At 40.8% G+C, this 16,177-nt stretch overlaps 1 protein-coding gene across 2 annotated transcripts in view; it reads left to right on the forward strand.

The window, feature by feature from the left end:
* Positions 1–2,654: 2,654 nt before the first annotated feature.
* The window catches only part of MCHR2 (melanin concentrating hormone receptor 2), a 46,363-nt gene continuing 32,840 nt past the window's right edge, over positions 2,655–16,177 (forward strand). Inside the window, exon 1 of one of the 2 annotated variants that reach the window (XM_058566573.1) lies at positions 2,655–2,825. The gene's annotated coding sequence lies outside the window, so the exon portion shown is untranslated. The remainder of the gene's footprint in view (positions 2,826–16,177) is intronic. The other variant, XM_058566572.1, reaches the window with a different exon arrangement.

A 16,177-nucleotide genomic window follows, 5' to 3' on the forward strand; every position in this document is an offset into this window, starting at 1 on the left:
ATTGCTCATTTATTTAAAAATAAGTGTTCTTATACTGATTACAAAATCACTCTGAAATACAGCTGGCATCAACAGTGGAAAATAAATTCTAGTCATTGAGTAATTTGGAGCCATACAATACACGTCATTGACGTGAAATTCAGCAGCCATGAGAAGGTAAATAGGGACTGTTTTAGAGAGTCTGATTTGCAAGGCTTGAAAATCATTGTCAATTGTTCATCTCAGGTTTCCTAACGTATACACACGTGTGGAGCACAATGAACCTCATTTGCATCAGCACGTGTGGTCAGTCATCTCATTCATTCCTCTTGTTACTTTCATAAGACCAGAATCAATGAACTCATCAAAACTTCTTGAACCAGATGGAAGTTTCTCAGATAAGCATGGTCAAAATCTGCGTCCAGAGTGGGACAAAACCAGGTCACCAGCAGCTTCCTCACACGTCACCACTAACACTGAAGGGTTTGCCTTAACCCCCAGCCCAGTTTCCAGCCAAGAAAAACAGGCACAGATGTTTCAAACTCTGAATTCTGGCTCCCCAAGTGCTCTCTAAAGAAGGTGACATCATCAAAAGAACTCATGGTTTAAGGTAAGAACTGGATGGGATTCTCTTCCTGGTTCAGCCCCTATTTCACTGCCTATCATTTATTTTCACTTTTACCTCAGTTTCTTTATTAGTAAAATGATGTAACACCCATCCTGTGTACTTTCCAGAGTTGTTATAAAAATAAACAATATATATAATGACACTTTTTAAATTATATGTAAAAGTGCCACCACAATAAAAGATGAGGCCACATATCCTCCATTGACATCTATGGAAATTGTCAAACATAAGCAAGGATGCAATTAAATTTCATAGGATGATATTTTCCTGAGTAGTGGCCTCCAGCACAGGCCTTTGAGCTATCGGTGGCAATGCATTGGGCTAGAAAAAAAAAAAATAGTTTCTTTCCTTTTACAATATGGCAACAACAACAAAAAGAGATTTATTTATCCCTTATACAGAGTATGCGATTAGATAGAATTTGATTGTCATCATCATTATCAATCACTGCAACAAAGTGGCAAAAATTACTATGGCACTGCCTTTTTAAGATAGATGCCTCCACAGGGGAACTGCAAGACCAGCTACCCTTGAATTTACTTGAAAAACACTCAAAATCTGGTCAGGGATAGAAAAGTTGGGCAGGGAAATAAACTTCAAGAACTTAACTTGGGGAAAATGTAAGGTGTATGAACTCATAGTGGACTGCATTTTTATACTACAGAGAAATAGAAAATGCTTTTCAACAAGGGTATTGCAGAAGTTTCGATAATAGGTGAGAATCAGCCTAAGAGATGGATGCGGTGGTTGTTTTTTTCTTTCCTCAAAGATGCTGTGATGAAATCTCACTTGAACCACTTACTAACCATCCCCACACCCTTCTAGGATCGTGGCCACTAAGTCTCCCACTTCGAACTCTTTAAATTCTCTTTAAATTCCATTTCCCATACTCATGCCCTTGGTTTTTCCTTAGAGATTTTAGAGCAATACTCATTTAAAGGCAGAATCTTTTTGCATAAAACACTAACTCTAAGTTAACTTCCAGTTCTAAAATGTATAATCATTGGCACTACACTTGCTTTTAAAAATTCTGATCTGCTGAATTTTGGAGCCAATTTCTTCAATCTTTCAAGTTTTTCTGACTTTTCTAATTTAATGTGTAAATACATGACATTTCACCATGTGGCTGTGACCACTCAGATTATAGAAGGAGGAAGGATTCTGAAAGGTGCTATAATTGCCATTAACTATCACAAGGACCACTTACTGAGCACTTTCCACACGCCAGGCCCAGCATATGTAGGGCAAAAGTGCTTTTGCATATGTCATCCCAATGAAGCCTCCCAGCATCCCTACGAGAGAAATATTGCAATCCTCATTTTACAGAAGGAGCAACTGAGGATTAGAGACATTAAAGAATCTGCCCAAAGTCGTATGCCTAATAGTGAATGATGACGCTGAGATGGAATCAGGGCTGTCTTCAAAACACTACGAGTCTCCCTTGGGGAAGAAGAAATGGTCCAGCTCCAGCTTTATAAATGTCACCACGTTTGCTAAGCAGCAACTGAAGCCAGCAGATTTGACCAAGGGGAAAACATGAAGCTCAAGGTCATTCTCAAGCAGTTTTGCTGGCCTGAGTTAATAGTTTGGAGGATACCTAAGAGATTTAATCAGCCTAAGCCAAAGTTCCTAAAAAGAAACTAGTTCCTTGGTGATATTATAGGTTTCTTCTTCCCTCCCTCCCTTTCTTTGGAACATCAATAAACATTTGCTGAAATAAAAAGAAGGTCGGATTTCTATTCCTTCACTCTTTAGCTGAAAACACCTACAAATATTCACAGGAACCTATGCGACTACCAGAGTCACTTGGAAAAAAGCAGCCCTGCAAGAGCAGAGATATTTTAACATTTTCTTCATTACGGGCCTCCCAAGCTCCTAGAAGAGCACCGGGCACACAGCAGGCGCTCAATAAAGATGCGCTGATTGGATGAAGGGCGCTTTAAGTGGAAAGGGTAAGCTCAGCTGCTTGGGGCTGCGGCCGTTTCCTTCTGCTGCCACTCCCTTTGGAAATGCAGATAGGGTTAGCTCCGGACCTGTCTTAGAGTGCGGTCCCGATCCAGACCCTCCCACCCCTCCCCACCTTCCTGCAGCTGGAACCAGCTGCGCGCGGTTATGCGACGAGGGCTCGTTGGCTAGGTCTGCAGTCCCGAAGAGAAGAGGGGCGTCCGTGCCGCTTGCCGCCGGGTCACTCCACAGAGGGAGGACAGTGAGCACTCAGGTGATGTTTCCGCGGTCAGGAGCTCGAGGGCTGGGGGCGCCGAGAGCGGGCGCGCCCGGGGGGCGGCGGGCGGCGCGGGGGGACCGCCTGGCGCGGGCTCCACCCGCCGCTCCTCCCAAGGGGCGGGCTCACCGGCAGGTGTCCGATCCCTGTGAGCGTCTTCTCCCCAGCCCCGCAAGATACAGAGTGTGCTCCTGTGGAGGCACCGGCGGCCTGGAGCGGGGCGGGGGCCGCCTGGTTCATAGTCGGTAAAGAAAATGGAAACACGGGTGGGAAGAGAAAGGCAGAACGGCTTTCAGGGAAGCGGCAGCCTCAGCTCAGAACGCTGGAGCGCGCGGAGCTCATGCATCCCCGGTCTTTCCTGGAGTGAACAGGCTGAAATAGAGTGGCGAAGGCGACTCATTGATCACTGGCTCGTGTTTTCCTAATGAAGAGTTCAGGATGCCTTTTCTGAACTAGAAAAGCCAAATACAGTTCTTCACCCAAGTAAATCCCCGTGTCCGATGTTCGCGCCTTTGGGCGGCCTTCTGTGAAGCCCCCTGCCCATTTGGTTAACGTTATATTACTCACATGTCACACGAAGCTTGCAAGACCATCTGAACTCCTCCAATGCCCTTAGGAAGTTAGTGGCTGTCAGGGGACCGGGGAGAGTGGGCAGGAGGAAGTGTGGGCTTTTGCACATCAGCCTGGGGCTCCTGAGAGCCTTTAAGAAATTCTTTCTACAAGCTCTTTCTTCAGCAACAAGAGAGAGAAATGTGCTTTCTTATGCTTCTTAATAAGGTTTTTCCCCAAAGTCTGATCTTATTAAAATACCCCTGAAGCCACTACTAAAGAAATAGGCATAAACATGAAATTGTTTCCATTTGATGCTCGCACAGAAATTTCACTGAACTTAGCTCAGTGCAAATTTGGGGGTTTTCAGTGAATGTTTTATAACTTTTTAATATTGCATTTTCAACTTAAATCCCCTGTTTGTTAGTAAAATTTAGTGGGTAGAGATGTGGAGAGGGGGTGCTGACTGGCTGGATATGACTGGATTGGGTTGATAGCTCATTATTTGTATTTCCTTTGGATCATGACATCTGTTTAATGTCACAATTGAATTTGGCCTTTTGCAGAGCAGACATGCCCTCATCTATCATCTCGTGGCTATGACAAGATAATTACGAGGGCAATACTGTTTGACTCTTAGTCTAGCACAGGTCGTTAAACTGCACAAAGCAATGCAATCCCAAGAAAAGAGTTTTTCTAGCCTGGGGAATAAAGTACCGCCAATGCACAGGCCACCTAATGGTTCTGAAATATTAGTGTAGTTGGTTAAACAGAGATTGAGTAGGGAAGGAAAACCACCAGGCACTTTAAAGAGGAGCCAGGAATAGTCCTGTGGGTCCAAGTTGCTGTGAGAGAACCAATTTCATTTTTAGTATCAGCCCAGCGTTCCTCCAACACCAGAAATGGATTTTAGGGGGAGGTCTATTACAGTACAGTGATACATCCAGGATCTATTTTGAGAAGTGAGCCTGTAGCACATAACACAAGTGATGGGCTAAATGTATAAGGTGCAGCAATTGTCCTACCAGCAGTCCCAAAGTCCCCAGCTTGCTAGGTTAGTCCCAGAATAGGGTATGGGGCTTTACCTCCACGGAACCTTTGGAAGCCCATCAGACCTGATGGCCAGGACAGTGTCTGGTCAGAGGTCCTAGGTGCCCTGGGAAGGCCAGTCACAGCTCCCACTCCACAGAGGACAAAGGATGAGAAATGCTCCTGTGCCCTGCCTTTGGAAATGCAGATAGGATTAGGATGGGTTAGACACCAGGGTGCCTCTGCCTTTCACCATGACACCCCCTCCCCACCATGACACCCCCTCCTGCAACCCACCTGGAAGGAACCAAAGGCTGTCACTTGCCTTGTGTCTCAAACTTACTCACCCCCAATCCCTTGTGTATTTATTTTTAACATTCTGATCCTCAGAAGTGCAATGAAATAAATATGGGTGCGGGAATCCAGGGAAGCTGGAGATGGGGAAAGCAAAGGGGAAGCCCTCTTCATGCCTCAGGGCTGAAGAAAAGGAGTTTCGTCCAGGGTCTACTCTGTTTTAAGGAATGTTCGGGTGCTTCATTTCATTAAATCCTCACAAGAACTATGTGGAGAGTATTATTCCCACTTCACCAATAGGGAAACCATCGGTGGGAAACATGAGACTCAGAGAAGTTGGTGACTACTTGAAGTCACACAGCTAGAAAGTGGTAAGGCTAAGATTAGGCCTGTCCTGTCTGAATCTCCTGATTTCTCCAGGAAGGTAAGCATGCTGTGCTCATGAGGGCTGGTTAGAAAAGCCCGAATGGCTTTGTTCTCCCTCTCTGTCTGTCTCCTAGCTTTCCTGAGGAGGAGGAGCTTGTGCTAAAACTGCCAAAAGCTATGTCCGAGGGGTGTGTATAGACACCAAGGATCTCTTACAGAAGTGCCTACCCGACAGGCTGCTCTGCTCCCCTCCTTCCCCCACCCTCACCTCCAGCCCTGCACTCTCTCATCCCTCTGACCCCAAACTGTCAAATGCTAGGGTTCCAGGTCCATTGGCCTCTGTCCTTTCTCTCCCCGGGGCACCACTCTTTTACCTCATGCCTGGTTTCTCCTTTCTATCCCTCGCCAACAGTTGGGGATGTTATAAAGACCCCTCCCAATAAAGCAGGAGATGTACATCTAAGGGCCCAAACCAGGCATGGCTTCAAGGTCCGCAGAATCCGGGGCCTGGTGCTTCCCAGCTGCTGGATCCCCTGATGAGGGCGGGAAGGGGGAGAAGGTAGATGAGTGAGAATGCTTGGGCAGAATTGGGGGTCCCTCTATCTTGGGAAAAGGCAGGAGGAAAAGGAAAAGGAGGAGACAGAGAGAGAGAGGGAGAAAGAGAATCGTTCTTATCCAGGGAAAACTTTGATTATAGAGAAGTTTTTAAAAATTAGATTTGACTGTGTTAAATTAATGCTGACAAAATGACAGTCTTTTGTAAATTTCTTATGACTTACAGCTAATTACCATGCAGCACAGTAACAATTGTGTATTTCATTAAACACAAGTCAGAATAACTTTGTGGTACATTTTAGTGAACTGAAATAATAAAATCTCAACTTTTCCTATATACTCAAACCTAGTAGAGTTGCTCATGGATCCCAGTGTTTGGCATGATTATCAGATCACCCATTGCAATAAACACACACACACACACACACACACACACACACACAGGTAAATAGTGTGTTTATTCTGTGACTCTAACGTTCTAATATCCATGCTTCGTGAGAAGGAGCTTTATCCTTGGGGATTTATGTTAAGCGTGTAAAACATTGGCAAAGCTTTTGCCACACTGAACTCATTTCATACATTTAGCAGCTCATTACCCCAATTTTTAAGCATGTAGGCTAAGTACCATTGGATTGTGGAGCACTGAATACGTACATGCTAAGTACCATTGGATTGTGGAGCACTGAATACGTTGAAGTCTCATCAGCTGGGTCCCATTCTATCCTAAATATGCGTGATGTCCCAAACCTTCTAAATAACTGGGCTACTCATTTAACAACGTTCTGATAAATTTCATTAAGATGGAACTTAGTTTCTGTTTTTAAAGCCTATGAACACGCAAATATACTTGCACAAAAAATGCCTTTTAATCTTGAAAATGTAAAAAAAATCATGTATTTACTCTTTTTAATAGTCCAGGTGAATTTTTCCTCCAACTAAAATTCTTTGGAAATTTAAAAGAGCAGTTGCTTTCTTTGGGGGAGATTATTTCACAGAACACATATAAAAATGTTTTTTCAAAAAGAAAAGGTACAAAACTATATGCTATTAAACAGTTCATTGCATAAATTCCACCTAAAATATTTTATATTTTCAAAATCTGGAAGGGGAATTTATACAGTTTGTTCTTTATAGAGAGCTTCTATATCTGAGACATGGGATTTTCTCAAAATATTTCCTGATTCTTTTCAAGCAGCAATGATAATCTATTAATGCAATGTCTAAGCAGCTTTTAGGAGCAGTTTGGGCCCCTAAAAAGAGAAGAAACATTTTAGGGGGGGACTGTGTTTGATTGTTTCTACCATCTTTTCAGGATAGAGGTCAAAGGTCAACCACAGAGCCTTGGAAGCAGACAGAACTGGGTTTAATTTTTGGGGCTACCACTCACTAACAGGGTGACCTGAGCAATACCCTTGTCCTTTTGGCCTCAGTATCCCCATTTGCAAAATGAAGATAATAGTAGTTCTGCCTGTGATTTTATTGTGAGAATTAAATGAGATAATGTACATAAGGAGCTGAGAACAGTATCTGGTGCATTACAAGCATTCTGTAAATTTGCTTATTATTATAATTGACACTTTACTTCTCTGTGTTGGTTTTTATGTCTTCTCCTTTTTCATGAAAATCTGGGCAGTAATTTTAAATTTAGGGTATATTTCTGTACATATGATCTTCAACCCTCTTTAACCATTGGTAATGCTTGTTTTTAACATGTCCTTTATATTTATTTTTCTCCTTGGAATCAAAGGTGTGTTTGTGAGTGTGACTGTGCACGTGTGTGTGTATAAATATCCACCTTGCTCATGGAGACATTAAGCTTGCTCTCTTCATTGGCTCATAAATACTTTAAGAATTTAACATTAGTCATGGGTAAGTATTTCATTATGGCGATTCTTGAAGAGAAATCCAATGTGTTACCCATTATATGAAAAAGGTTATATACCTAATGGAGCAACTTGTACCCAGTAACAATCAGCTGTTGCAAGATATATGCAAAAAAGTTGGAGCTGTGTGTCTTCACCCAGTACATGCTGCCCCTCACTGGTATGTGAGAGTCAAAAGCGAGAGGCAGACTGGTGGAAGGTAAGGGGTGAAGTCTTTCTGTCCTGTCTCCATCTGTGACAAATGCTGTGGGTTGATAATTCCCTCTTCTTTGCATTGGGTTTGGGTGGCTGTGTGCTTCAGGCAGGTCTGTGTCCACCCCTAGCCCCAGGGTGGACGGGAGGGAATCTAGATTACGTTAGGCCAATCACTGTAATTGCACTCCTCCCACCATTGATTAGTTTAGCAATGAGCATGTGGCACAATTCCAGCCATTGATACTTGTGGGGAAGTCTGCAAGAGAGGCCGCTCAGAAAGGATTACTTATTCTTTAAAACATCCACAAAGAAGGGGTGGTTTCTTTTCTGGCCTGTGTTGTGGTTATGTGAGGATGTGGTATTTGGAGCTGCTGCACCCATCTTGTATCTCTGAGGGGACCAGCCTTGGGAAAAAGCTAACCTGACGAGGGTGGCTGCAGTAAAGAAGATGGAAAGGACCTAGAACTTGGATGTCCCCATTAGGCCACTGAAATAAACAATCTTGGATCTACCACCCTATCTCTGGACTTCTCTGTTATATTTAAGCTATTTAGGGTTGGATCTCCTGAAACTGGCAGTTGAAGGCATCTGATATGATTTACATACAAGCCAAAGGAAACCAAACAAGAAATTACTTGCAAGAAACCTATCCCTTCGGCGATCAAAAGGGTTAAATATTCTGCTAGAGTCTATAGCTGCCTGTGTTCAAGGAATGCAGATTATCTCTAATGATTTTTAACCTAACCTGTGGTCTATTTTAATGTCTTTTTGAAAAAAAAATGTTAACCCTCTAAAGGCTTGTTAATCCCTTGTTGCCTTTTTATTTTATTTTATTTTATTATTAGCTTACAAATATCAAGAAGTATATAATCTTTTGCACCCACATAAAAATTTTTAAATCATACTTATTTTTGCATGTTTTATGCCACTGAAGTGACTTTTAGTCTCTTTCATATATTTACCCATTTATTTCTATTTTATTATGTTTCCTTTTTACTTTTTTTTATATTTTCCATATACTGTCTTGATCTCTATCGTTTTCAGTATGGTTTATCTTTTAAATGTGTGTGTATGTATATTTCTACTTTCAAAACAGGCATGAGGTAGTGGAAAATACACAAAGTTTTGTGTCATACTTTCTTTTATATACTGGCTCTACTACCTACTTTCTGTGTAGCTTTTGGCAAATTATTTAATCTAAAGCAAAAGGAATGGTAATAAGCATGGAATGTATTTAATTGTAGAACCAGTCCTGAAGCAAGTATAGGGATTAGATGGCATGCTACATGCCCTGAAACTTTTAATTACATACCTATCAAAACTTGGAAGATGAAGAGGGAAACAAGGTGGGAGGTAGAGTAAATTCACTTATGGTCTCATGTATAATAAATGTTAGTCAAAGGATATATTATTCAAGCTTATCAAACAAGTATTTAAAATATAAGAACACTAAAATGTACAAAGCTAAAAACTAAACATATAATATGTTGACCAAAATCGAGTAGGGGAGGGCCAGAAGGAAGGGAGCAAGGAAGAGGAAATATGCTAATGTTATCATTGCCCATATTAAAGAACTAAGAGATAATGTCTAAAGAATTAAAATCTAAAAGTAGTATATAAAGTTAAACAAAAGTAACATATAGAACAAAAATACACAGCTTCCTAAATGCATTAAAAAACCAAAACAAAGAAGAAGTAAAAAGTAAAAACCTTAGATAAGTAGATAATGTTTCATGTACATATACATACACATACATGTGCATGTGTGTGTGTAACAGAAGACAAAATATGAAAGACTTCTAGACTTTTTCATTATGCAAAATAATAAATCCCCTTCATGTTTAAGCCATTGGGATGGGTCTTTTGAAACTAGTTGTCAAAGGCATCCCAAATGATTCACCTCCCAGCTAAAGGATACCTAACCATAAGCCCCTGGCAAGACACAAATCTTTCTTCCAGAGCAAAAACCAAACATATCTGTCATACCAATAAATGTAAAAGAGTTCAACTCCACCTCTATTACAAGAATATCAGATTGGCTTATAAAACAATATCCAACTCTATACGATACACAAGAGACATACCTTAAAGTGGTTCCAAAAGGTTGTAAATTAAAAGTATGTGCAAAGTATATCAGATAAATGCAAACAAAAATAAAGCATAAATAAAGATCTTATGTTAATTAGGTGAAATTCAGGCAAAAATTGTTAAAACAAAAAATACTGTATAGGGCTAAAATGTGTAATTTCTAATAGAGTTATAACAGTTATGAATATTTATGCGCCAAATAATGTAGAATCAACACTAAAAATAAAAACTACAGAAGAGCCAGGGAGAAATAGAAACATACATATTGTAGAAGACTAATTTATCTCTTTCATTTCATAGTATAATAAGGGAACAAAACATAAAATGGACTATGGAAGACCTCAATAACATAATTATGAAGTAGATGTAATTGATATATATCTAACTCTGAACTTAATAATAGTAAATATATCTTCTTTGCATGAAATATTTTTTAAATAGTGAAGAAAATGACTATAAATGGGCCATAAAGAAAACTTCAGTAAATTCCAAAAAATAGAAATAGTACAGGCAACATGCAACAAAACTAGAAATTAATGACAAAATTAGAAAATAAAAAGACCTACCACCTGGAAATTTTTTAATAAGGTGGAAAAACTTACACAACTCTTGAATCATAAAGGAACTATAAAATGACCTTTGACTGCACACTTTTTAAATGACTTTTGATTGTTGAATCATTCAAAAATAAAATTCTTTTTTAATAAAAAAAAGAACAGGAGCCATCTACTCATTTTCCTAATTTGTTATATTTAATCTTCTTTTAAGATATGCATTTCTGTAATGAATTCAACAGATATTAACTGAGCACTTTCTAGGTGCCAGCCAACAAGCTGGGTGGTGAGAATACAAGAAGGAATAAAAGAGACTTATCATTTAGACCAGCGGTTCTCAACAACAGGTGATTTTGCCTCCACCTCCTACTCTAGGGTATATGGCAATGTCTGAAGATATTTTTGGTTGTCTCCACTGGGGAGGTACTGCTGGTGTCTAGTGGGTAGAAGTCAGGGATTCTGCTAAACATCCTACAATGCACAGGACATGCCTCCAAACAAAGAATTATTTGACCCAAAATGTCAATAGTGCCAAGATTGAGAAACTGATTTAGGCACAAAACAGGCAGGTTCACTATGGAATAATAACTATTGTGATGGGCAATTCAGGGTGCATAGTAGAATCATCTAGTCTCGGAGTCAGGGATGGCTTGTAGAATGAAGTGATAGCTAAGTTGAGATCAGAGTTATTCAGTTGAAGAGGAGAGGCCAGTTACTTAAAGGAAAGAGAACAGCGAATGTGAAGACTCGTAGATGAAGAATTTGTGGCAAGTTCCAGAAACTGAAAGAAGCCTAGAGCTCTGGGGCATAGCACCTATGCAAGTTGAGGCAGAAGAGAGAAGCAGCCACATTGAGGGGGTTAGGCTTTGGCCTGGGGGCAGTATGGAGGCATTAAAGGGAGAAGGAATTTAAGCAGAGAAGTGATATCATCTGTTTAGTACTGACTGCAGAGGGGAGGAAGATAAGAAGCAGGGAAACCAGTTATGAATTTATTACAGTAATGCAGACTGAAGGATACTTAACAGTGTCCAAAATCAGGGTAGTAGCAATAAAGCTAGAGACAGTCGTTGGATCTGGGAGAAAAAGACAATGGACAAGATCTGGTACCTGATTAAATAGAGAGTGAGAGTGAAGGCAAAGACAATGCCAAGGGTGCAGTTTGTCCCACTGTGTGGAAGTGGTGCCATCCGTGAGATAGGGAACACAGGAGAAAGGGCAGTATGTGGAGGATAATAAGTTTCGTTCTTAATATATTATTTGAGGTGCCTTTGGAAAATCCAAGGGTGATATTCAGGAATGAGGACAGAATTGTAGATTTGAAAGAGGCAGTGCAAGATACTGATCTAGGGCTAGACTGTTTGGTGAGGTGCTGGCTCTGCACTTATCTGTAAAATAGGATTAATAATAGTTCCACCTCGTAGGCTTACTGTGAACACTAAATGAGACAACACAAATGAAATTCTTAAAGTGCTTGGCATATAATGAGAGCTTAGTACATATCATCTTCGTCAACATCATGATTAGCATTTTAGCAACAATACAAACTCACACACACACACAATCATTGAAATCAGGCATGGATGAGACCTTGCAGAGGATGGAGAAGGGGCAAGAAGTAGTGGCTTAGGACCAAACGTTAAGGAGTGTCAACATTTAAGGACTGGCAAGAGAAGAGACAGCAGCAAAGGAGACTGAGCAGGACACCCAGAATGTAAGAAGAAAACTAGGAGAGTGTGATGTCAAGGAAGTCAAGGGAAAAGAGTATTATAAGGAGAAAATATGCAGTGATGTTAGATGTTGCCAGGAAACCAACTGAAACGACAGAGAAGAAGTCACTGGATTTAACCAACCAGAAGATTGTGCGAGCTTGACAAGAATGGTTTCATTAGAGTGGTGAGGCAAAAGCTAGACTATGATGCTTTCAAGTTCTTTTTTTGGAACAATTAGGAGAAGGCTTGCTTCTTATAGTTCAGAGTAGGGGACAGGGCTATACTAGAATAGGGCCCCAAGTCACAGGAAGGCTGGCTGCCGTGCATATTCCGCTAGCTCAGATGGCGCTTTGAGACCTAATTCTACTCATCACATCCTCTATGAGCAAACATCTAAGCAAGGACTCAGGAGCAAGAAAAGTCCTTTTCCAGGAAGGGTCACTAACATCATGGCTGACACCAGCCACATACATTTGAGAAAGAGCACTCTCGCCACAAGAGTGCCCTGCCTTGAGTCCAGAAGGGAGACAATGGGGTGATAAGAGCATGTGGTGCCACTTTCTTCTTGTCTCAGCATCTAATGGGTAGGCTTCCTTCCCTAACATCTAGTGTTTTGATGTTGTCAGCCCACATTGGGGATTTAGGGAGGAGTGGAAAAAGTTACTTCTCCATCAACGGTATATCCATCCATTCAGATGGCACCCGTAACAGTGCCCCAATTGAGACTGTTTTTATGCCATAGGGGTTACATTTATGAAGAGTCATCCTGAGTGGAGTTGGGGAAACATAGGTTGACGTGAGTGATTAACTGAGGCTTAATTTGGGAGGCAGCTTTGAAATGGACTGTGAAAGACCAAGAAGGAATTTTGTTGCAGGGGCAGGGGAGGCTGCCATAACTGAAGGAAGCAGTGGAGCTACGAGGATGAGACCCCAAAGAAGGGGTCTCAAAGATCGGTGGGGAGCAAGGGGTCTCAGGGCCATGGAATCAGATGCAAGATATATGTGGAGTTGTCAGGAGGGATAAGGGTTGGCGAGAGAAAATTGTCTGTTAATCAGTCAACAAGCTTGTGTTGAACTTGTGCCCCGTGTTGACAGCAGCTTACAGTTTGGGGAAAGAGAAATGTGAACACAACTAAAAATCATGGGACATGTACAAAACCTGAGAGCGTAGAGGCAGGCGAGACGCACAGCGCTGGATAAACCAGGGGACATTTCTCCAAGAACGTGAGCCATGCCTGAAAAGAAGAGGAGTTCTCCACAACAACGAGGAGGTAGAGACTTTCGTGAAGAGAGGACATGAGCAAAGCCACGGATATGAAATTAATAGTAACAAGAGCAATAACCAACACTTATTTCATGGTTACTGTGTGCCAGGGGCTCTGCCTGCACCATCTCATTTCCTCACAATGACCTTATGAGATGGGTTGTATTATTCTCATTAGACGGGTAGGACACTAAAGTTAAAAGAGGTTAAGTAATTTGCCCACACTCTCACTCCTGGTAGGGTAGAACCTGGATTCAGTCCCAGCATCCCCAGGCTTAACCACACACACCATTGGCCAAATGCTCAGAGTAGACGAAGATTTTCCCAGAGGCTAGGCCCCAGTTTTGAGGAAAACAGCTCCAGCCACAAGCTGATACCCAGCAGCAGAACTTTTTTTCTTTATGGCCACTCTCTTCCTTGTTCTTGAAACTGTTACCCCTGCAGGGAAGTGTTTAGCAGAAAAGTATCAATGAACTTTATCTCAACTCTATTAAAGAAAACATCCATAAAACTTCCTATAGGTGGCGGTCTCTCTGTTCCACAGCAATCTTCTAGATGCACAGGAGAAGAAAGAACTGTAGAATATGGTGGTGGGGCAGAGGAAGTGCCCCCTTCCACCTGCAAACACTTCTTTAAATGACTACTCTCTTTTTACCCTCTGAAATCTTAAAGCAACACAGGGTACTTGTGTAGGAGCAAGTCTGACAGAGTGGGAGAGGAGGCAGAGATGGGGCCAGCAAATGGGTTTTGGGAAAGGAAGGCAGAACCACTAATTTGGGGGGAAAGAGCTAGGTCATTGTAACAACAGATATTCTGATATCATTGGGAATTCAGTAGGCTAAGAGCATGTTAAGAAAATGTATTAAATAAACTAATAGTTGTCCATTTCATTTGTTCCACAAATACTTTAAAGACGATGGTCATAGAACTGTGAGGCACTGTAGGAGAATTAAATAATAGCTAATATTTATGAGCACTTACTCTATATCTGGCATGGTGCTTACATGCATTATTTCATTCAGTCTTCAAAACAACCGTTATGAGGTAGGTACTGTTATTATCATCCATTTTACAGATGAAGAGTCTAAGGCATAGAAAAGTGAGGTGACCTGCCCAAAGTCACAGCTGGTGTCAGAGCCAGGATTCAGTCTTAGGCACTCAGGCTCCAGAGCTTACAGTATTTATCAGGACATAAAATCTAAGTCCTCTTAGTTGAGTTGTGAGATTATTTTAATATGTGAATGGTTTCAGGAATATTTCTTGGGCTATGGCTGGGTTTATATCAAGCATTCTTTCCTACAAACACTCTTTATCAGGGGACACCACTCAATACACTCTAGAGAGAGAGGGTCAAGTCCTAAAAAGCCTGGGATTAAAACCACGTGTGTGCTTTAAAAAAAAAAACAACATGAGTGATTATGTTCATATGAGACTATTTAAATAATGTTTTCAGCAACAATCTTTTTTTCTTTCCAGGATGGAGGCTCAGGTGCCTGTGATTTTTTTTTTTTTTTATTAAATAAAACATCTTTGTTTTTTGTCTTCAGTATAGAATATAGGGGATAGATATATGAATTGCTAAATTTTTATTTGGACCACAGCTTAGGACAATCTGTACTTTTAAAATTAAAAATAATAATGGCAGGGCCGGCCTGGTGGTATAGTGGTTAAGATCACATGCTCCACTTTGGCAGCCAGGGGTTTCACGGGTTCGGATCCTGGGCGCAGACCTAGTCATCAAACCATGCTGTGGTGGCATCCCACATACAAAATGGAGGAAGATTGGCACAGATATTGGCTCAGGAACAATCTTCCTCAAGCAAAAATAAGAAAATTGGCAAGAGATTTTAGCTCAGGACCAATCTTCCTCACCAAATAATAATAATAATGATGATGATAATAAACAAGCAAATGAAGTGTTACCTTTGGTGACCAAGTTAAGGATTAGCAGCTAGAAAGACCCTTGTTTTTACTGTAGTAGATTTCTGATTGTCAAACTAAAATATCTCTTATTTTATGAGCATTTGACCTGTTTGAAAGAAGTGTAAATTATCTAAGGGTTTCCTTTGTTAAATTCACAACCCTGTTTTGACATCCACTCAAATACACAATCATTTTTTATCATAAAACCTGCAGCAGAAATGAATACTAAATATTGCATGCATTCCCTCTGGGACTGTACCATCTGAGTGAATATACTTTTTCTTTGATGTTTTGAAAATTAGTTTTATGTAATCAGTACCTGTCAGTGTAACACTGAATATTGACAGAATAAAGAATTCTTCCACATTCTAATTGCTATTATGTACCTCACTCCCAATTTTTGAGACAGCCAGGGTTTGATTCAACTCTGAAAATCCCAAAATAGGTGGTATTTTATTGGCAGTAGTGTCTAGTCCTTGGAAAGGTTATGTTAGAAAATTCTCTCTCTCTCTCCCTTTCTCTCACATACACGCACACTTCCATAGAAAAGCAGCTTCAGTCTCAGCCTGCCCAGACCTAACCTGGCACCCAGATGCTCCCAGGTAATGTTATCTCTACTGAGCATGAGAATAGTCCAGATTCAATGGAGTGTATTGACCTTCCGTTGGTCCACCTCACTCATCTCCATAGAAGAGTCTATGGTGCTGTGGAAAAGTCATATATTTGGAAACTAGTATTTAACAAAGGTCCATGGTTGGATGAGTAAAGCCTTCTAGTGCTTTTAGAATGCTTCCTTTCTCATTAATTTATAGATAAACTACAGAACAGAATAACCAGTATATAAATTGAAATGATCAAATTAAACAAAAATCTGTACCAAACATGAGTCACTATGTTCATATGAGACTACTTAAATAATGCTAGCAGATTTTCAGCAACA

This window comes from Diceros bicornis, chromosome 23 (genome assembly GCF_020826845.1).
Source record: "Diceros bicornis minor isolate mBicDic1 chromosome 23, mDicBic1.mat.cur, whole genome shotgun sequence".
NCBI classification, from domain to species: domain Eukaryota; kingdom Metazoa; phylum Chordata; class Mammalia; order Perissodactyla; family Rhinocerotidae; genus Diceros; species Diceros bicornis.